This window comes from Hyaena hyaena, unplaced genomic scaffold (genome assembly GCF_003009895.1).
Source record: "Hyaena hyaena isolate Hyena2069 unplaced genomic scaffold, ASM300989v1 scaffold_1222, whole genome shotgun sequence".
Lineage (NCBI taxonomy): Eukaryota > Metazoa > Chordata > Mammalia > Carnivora > Hyaenidae > Hyaena > Hyaena hyaena.
Genome location: NW_024081859.1, coordinates 480,201 through 487,563, shown reverse-complemented (window position 1 = coordinate 487,563; position 7,363 = coordinate 480,201).

Below are 7,363 nucleotides of genomic sequence, written 5' to 3'. Positions count from 1 at the left end.
CTCTCTGCCCCTCCCCTGCTTGTGCTCTGTCTCTCTCTCAAAAATGAATAACCATTAACAACAACAGAAGAGTCTCTTATCAGTTGCTTCTCTCTCTTTTTATTCCCCTTCCCATAGGAGAGTTTCCCCTGTGGGCCTCCTGACTCCATTTTATTGTTACAGCAAATACCCGGAGCCCAGGAAGAGAAAAGTGACAAGCGCTCTGGGGATTAGAAAAGACTGTTTGTTTTGCACTGGTGGCGGCCCAGTGGAATCTCCTTTGGCATTAGGCTTGAGTTTTACTGATCTTTTATATATATGTGCTTCTGGGGTGTGCAGGGCTAGTATAGGGAAGCTTCTGGTTCCTGGTTGCTGGCTGATAAAAGAGGCAAGCAAGACTGCAGAAGCCAAAAGTGTGCAAGGGGATTATCTGGCCTTCGACATCTGGCTATCCCTTTTTGTTTGCATTTACCAGCTTTCCTCCTCATTATATAAGTTTTCTTTTTCTTAAAGATTTTATTTATTTGTTTTTGACAGAGAGAGCATAAGTGGGATAGGAACAGAGAGAGAGAGAGAGAGAGAGAGAGAGAATCCCAAACAGACTCCACACTGTCAGTGCAGAGCCCAATGTGGGGCTCAAACCCACAAGTTGTGAGATCATGACCTGAGATGAAGTCAGGCGCTTAACCCACTGAGCCACTATGTGAGGTTTGTTAAAATTAATTTTTACCCAAATTACATCACATATGAGATGGCCTGTTTTCTAGGTTATTTAACTCAAAACTGCAGATATTATCAGGGAAATAATGAGTTTAGCATATTTCAAACAAGCTTCATCTTTGGGGGGGTAGGGGTGGAGGCTGGGGGTGGGGACTGAACAAGTGTGGGGGGAAAAACAAGATATCCTTGGAAGATATTAGCTCCAGATTTATTTAGAAAAAGAAAAAAAACGAGAAGGGCACCTGGGTGGCTCAGTCACTTAACCATCTCACTCTTGGTTTTGGCTCAGGTCATGATCTCATAGTTTGTGAGTTCCAGTTCCTGCTTGGGATTCTGTCTCTCACTCTCTCTCTCTGCCCCTCCCCCACTTGCTTTCCCTGTCTGTGTCTCTCTCAAAATAAATAAATAAACTTTGAAAAAAGAAGGAAAAATGAGAAAAAGATAAAGGGAAAGAATAAAGAAAAAAGAAAGGTGAGTGGAAAAGAAGAGTATAGGAAAAAAATAGATGAGAAGAAAAAAAAACACCCAAAGAAGATAAAGTTAATTGTGGTCAAATTCCCTCAGGTTACACAAAAACCATCTTTCTGAGCTAAAATGACCAAAAACTTAGGTCCGGCCAGGTTCTTAAAAGAGTGCTTGGCATTCCATAACAATGGCTGCATGATATTGTGATTCATAATAATAAATATACATTTTGGTCTTCCTCGGTCCTTGGTGAAGGATTTTTGCAATACATACCCGGGATTTGTTTTCTTGCTACATGGAAGAATAAAGACGTGGACACAAAATGAGTAGCAGGCAAAACTTTATTAGAGTATAAGAAAGTAAGAGTAGTATGAAATCTCTCTTTACAGAGGGGGGCATTTGGGGGCGCCTGGGTGGCTTAGTCAGTTAAGCGTCCGACTTTCGGTTAGGTCATGATCTCGCGGTTTGTGGGTTTGAGCCCCGCGTCGGGCTCTGTGCTGACTGCCAGCTCAGAGCCTGGAGCCTGTTTCAGTCTGTGACTCCCTCTCTCTCTGACCCTCCCCTGCTCACGCTGTCTCTCTCTCTCTCTCCTAGAAATAAATTAAAAAAAAAAATACAGAGGGGGCATTTGAAGGTATATATCAGCCACTAGAAGCAAGTGTCCTTGTTTAAAAAGGTTCTGGTCAGCACTCCCTTCCCTTCCTCGAGTTCCTTCTCAGGTTCTACCCCTATTGGCTGGAATTTAGAATTAGAAAAGACTTGTTTATTTCACACTGGTGGTGACCCAGTGGAGTCTCCTCCAAAGGCTGAGCATCTGACTTATATGTGCTTCTGGGGTGGGTAGGGCTAGTATAAAGCTTCAGGTTCTAGGTGTTGCATAGTCCATTCCTGATTGGCTCAACTCCATTGTGTGAGGAGCCCCTCCTTTTAAGGTTTACTATCTTTAGTTAGGTAGTTTGATTGTTAAATTGCTGAGGGAACCCTGAGGGGGAGTAGGTGGTGTCCGTTACATTCTTTTTTTCTTTCTAAATTTTTTCAATGTTTATTCATTTTTAAGGAAGAGAGAGAGACAGAGCATGAGCAGGGAAAGGGCAGAGAGAGAGAGAGAGATACAGAATCTGAAGCAGATTCCAGGTTCTGAGCTGTCAGCATAGAGCCTGACGTGGGACTTGAACTCACAAACCGTGAGGCCATGACCTGAGCTGAAGTCGGACGCTTAACCAACTGAACCACCCAGGCACCTCTGTTACATTCTTAAGAGGGACCTTATGCCCCTGGGGATTTGTTATGGTCAAACACTACCAGCATCATTCCAAAATATGTGTTTTTTCCCACTCAGGGACCTCAAGTCCGAACCCTTCCCTCTCTGCCTATTTTAAATTTTTTTTTTAAATATTTTTTTTTATTTCTAGGTGAGAGAGCGCTACAGCGTGAGCAGGGAAGGGTCAGAGAGAGAGGGAGACACAGACTCTGAAACAGGCTCCAGGCCCTGAGCTGGCAGTCAGCACAGAGCCCGACGCGGGGCTCGAACCCACGAACCATGAGATCATGACCTAAGTGAAAGTCAGACGCTTAACCGACTAAGCCACCCAGGCGCCCCCCTCTCTGCCTATTTTATCCTAACGGTTCCCTATTGTATCCAACACCTGTCATGGAGCTCCTAAAACTCTTGACATTTCCTAAGTGAGGAAAGTAGTAAAACTGTCTTTTATTATTCATAAGATGTCCCTTTCCATCACACTAGAATACATATTGATAAGATGACTTTGGGTGAAGCCCCAAAGGATAGGGGCAGGTTGCCAGGGGAACAACATCAGGATTAGAGGGTTGGGGAAGGGAGAGGGGTTTGAAATTTAATTCAATCCACAGCAACCAATGACTTAATCAGCCATGTCTATGTTATGGAGCCTTCATGGAACCCCAGAAAGATGGGATTTGGAGAGCTTTAGGATTGGTGAACTTGTGTAGATTTGGGGAGAGTGGCACTTGAAGCTCTGTGCCTCTTCATACATTGCCCTGTACATCTTCTCCATCTGGCTATTCTTGAGTCATGCTTTTTGAGTTGGTAAGTAATACCTAATACCTGAAGGTCAGCAATGAGAAAGTCTTAGCTGGCTATAGGGAAGGTCAGAGGCCTGGGCTGGCAGCACTCCATAAGAAGACAGGCCAAGATGGTGGATGCCATGACAGGAACCCTCTGACCAAAATGGGAAGAAATTAGCATGAGACCGTGGTACGGGCCCAAGTAATGAATATTCTGCCTCTAGTTAACAATTGCTGATAAAAGATAGAAACCCAAACCCCAGGACAGTTTTCTCTCTTAAGGTCACCTGCTCTCATCTCTCAAGAGTGTACCTTTTGGGGTGCCTGGGTGGCTCAGTTGGTTAAGCGTCTGACTTTGGCTCAGATCATGATCTCACGGTTCGTGGGTTTAAGCCCTGTGTTGGGCTCTATGCTGACAGCTCAGAGTCTGGAGCCTGTTTCAGATTCTGTGTCTCTCTCTCTCTCTGACCCTCCCCTTCTCACGCTGCCTGTCTCTCTCTCTCTCAGAAATAAATAAAACATAAAAAAAATTAAAGGGTGTACCTTTCACTGTAATAAACTTTCCCACTGTGTCACTTATGTGCTGTGCTGCTTGTCTGCCCTTGAATTCATTGTCATGACAAGACCAGGATTTAAAAAACTTTTTTTCTTTACATTTATTTATTATTGAGAGACAGACAGAGACAGCATGAATGGGGGAGGGACAGCAAGAGAAAGAGACACAGAGTCCGAAGCAGTCTCCATGCTCTGAGCAAGCTGTCAGCACAGAGCTCGACACAGGGCCCAGACCCATGAACCGTGAGATCATGATCTGAGCTGAAATGGGATGTTCACCAACTGAGCCACCCAGGTGGCCCCCCCCCTTTATTTTTTTTAACATTTATTTATTAAAAAAAATTTTTTTTTATTTCTGAGAGAGAGAGAGAGACAGTGTGAGTAGGGGAAGGTCAGAGAGAGAGATACAGAATCTGAAACAGGCTCCAGGCTCTGAGCTGACAGTCAGCACAGAGCCCGATCCAGGGCTTGAACCCACGAACCGTGAGATCATGACCTGAGCCGAAGTCGGACACTCGACCGACTGAGCCACCCAGGCGCCCCAACATTTATTTATTTTTTAGAGACAGAACACTAGCAGGGGAGGGGCAGAGAGAGAAAGGGAGACACAGAATCTGAAGGAGGCTCCAGGCTCTGAGCTGTCTGCACAGAGCTCGATATAGGGCTCGAACTCACTGACCATGAGATCATGACCTTAGGTGAAGTCAGACACTTAACTGACTGAGCCACCCAGGGGTCCTAATGTAAGGCCACAAGTCTAAACGTCTAAACCAAACTGACTCCATGACAGGCTTTAAGTTTCCCCTCTGAACTAGAAGGGCTGAGTTTCAGCTTCCCGGAAACTATCAGGTAGTTACACATTGCCCAAGGCAGGAGTAACCACCCTTGCAACACCCAATCAGGAAAGGCCAGTGACCACCCTCCACATTGTTAAGGGAGAGGCCTGGAGATAGAAACTATAGATAGGACCCTGTTACTTAATGTTAAAGTTAACCCGTTAGTCGCTGAGTAAGACGCTAGGCTCGCTCTGTGACTGGTTAAATTTAAAGGTACTCTAAACGTTGTAATTGGATCCCGCCAAAAGTAACAAATACTCTAGACAATGTGTATGGTCAAACCCGCTGTCAATGATGTATAATTATGATTGGATCACAGTTCCCATGTCACAACTTCTGTAACTCCCCCGTCACAAATCCCATAAAAACCCTACTCTGCCCTTGTTGGGGGCTCTCAGCACGGATCCACGGCACTGGTGAAGTCTGTGAGCCCGAGCTTAAGCCAGTAGTAAAGCCCTTTGCTTTTGCATACGTGACTCGGACTCCTTGGTGGTCTTGGGATTTTGGGGAGATCGCGATCTGGGCATAACACTAAAACTTCAGGCTCTTGAGGACCAGCTGGGTGGAGGCCCCAAGGGCCTGGATTCTCTCCAGTTCAACTGTCAACAATATCCTTTTATAATAAACTGGCAATCTAGTAAGTAAACTGTGATTTCCAGAATTCTGTGACCTGATCTAGCAAATTAATTGAACCAAAAGGATTTGTGTTTACCTCCAATCTATAGCCAATCAGTCAGAAGCACAGGTAATTAACAACCTTGGACCTGAAGGGGCAGGCACAATTTGTAGGACTAGGTCCTTTATTTTTTTAAGTTTATTCATTTATTATTTCTAAGAGAGAGAGAGCGAGAGCACAAATGGGGGACTGGCATAGAGAGACATAGGATCCAAAGCAGCCTCCAGCGGTCAACCCAGAGCCCAATGCGGGGCTTGAACTCACAAACCGTGTGATCATGACCTGAGCTGAAGCCCAAAGCTCAACCAGCTGAGTCATCCAGGTGCCCATGTGGGACTAGGTCTTTAATATGTGAGGCCTGATAACATCAGATAGATAGTGTCAGAATTGAGTTAGATTATAGGCACCCACCTAGTGTCACAGAATTGCTTGATGTGTGCACTCTTCCCCACATCTGATGTCAGAAGTGAAGCAGTGTTGTAGTAGAGTACTGAGAGCAGAGGAGACACACCAGAGTGTGTTTTGTTTTACTTTTACAGGCTCTTTATGAAGTCATTAGCAAGAAATAGCCCAGTCACAGCTGGAGATAATTTCCACTGCTGTTCTTACTTTTTGGAGACAAAAAGTACTCCAAAGACCTTTTTGCCTATGTGGGTTACAGCAATTGTTATTTCCCTTATTGGAAATTAAAATCTGTAAGATGTTTCCATCACCTTTTTGCATTTCCAGTTTAATAATCTATAATATTGTCTGGCTTTTAATTTTTTTTAATGTTTTATTTATTTCTGAGAGAGACAGCATGAACAGGGGAGGGTCAGAGAGAGAGGGAGACACAGAATCTGAAACAGGCTCCAGACTCTGAGCTAGCTGTCAGCACAGAGCCCAACGCCGGGCTCAAACCCATGAACCATGAGATCATGACCTGAGCCGAAGTCAGACACTTAACCAACTGAGCCACCCAGGTGCCCCCATATTGTCTGGCTTTTAAAGAGCTCCAATGACTGATCTTAAAATAGTCAATTCAGTTTTTAAAATATTATGAATGATTGGTCTCAAAATGATGCTATAACTCAACCGACATCACGATACTATAAGAAATGTTCTGTTGCATATAACCAAATAAGGTACATTATTAATACATCTATAAAGCTAAGAGGAAACTTTATTAAAGCTTTTTAAATATTAAATATTAATCATATTTTCCCCAATAGGATTATCAGCAGATTTCTCATCAGAAAGCTTAGAGGCCAGAAGAAAAAATAAGTATCAACCAAGAATCTTATATCCTGAAAACTATCGTTCAAAAATGAAGGAGAAATGAATACATCCCCAGGGAAACAAAAGCATACCCTATGAGAAATGCTAAAGGAAGTCCTCCAGATGGAAGTGAAAGAAGGAGCACCTGGGTGGCTCAGTAGGTTGAGTCTTACTCTTGATCTCAGGGTTGTGGGATTGATCCCCATGTGTCTCTTGTCTGTTGTGCTGCATGTCTGTCCTTGAATTCATTCTCGTGACAAGACCCACAAGTCGCCTTTGGTGACTGTGGTGGATCTGGATGGGCTGAGCCCCCAGGCGAGAGGTCCGTCCAGTTCACCCAGCAACAATTGTAACCGGAACATACTAAGACAAAAGTTAAACGGAATCCCTACTGTTACCACAAAGAAAATAGCTACAAAAGGAAATGAGAAGAGAATTAAAATGTTTCTGCAAAAAATCAACTAAACACAAAAGAAGATGGTGATGCAGGAAATGAGGGACAAAAATGTCATAAGGCATAAGAGGAAAAGCATAGCAAAATGACAGCACTTTCTCCTTATCAGCAATCACTTCAGATGTAAATGGGTTAAACTCTCTAATCAAATGACAAGATTGGCAGAATGGATACAAAAAAAAGATCCAAATATATGCTGTCTACCAGAGACTCATTTTAGATCGAAAGACATAAATAGGTTGAAAGTGAAAGAATGAAAAAAGATATTCTATGTAAATAGTTGAGAGAGAGCTGAAGTGGCTATACTAAAATCAGACAAAATAGACATTAAGTTTAAAAAGTTACATTAGACAAAGAAGGACATTATATATTAATAAA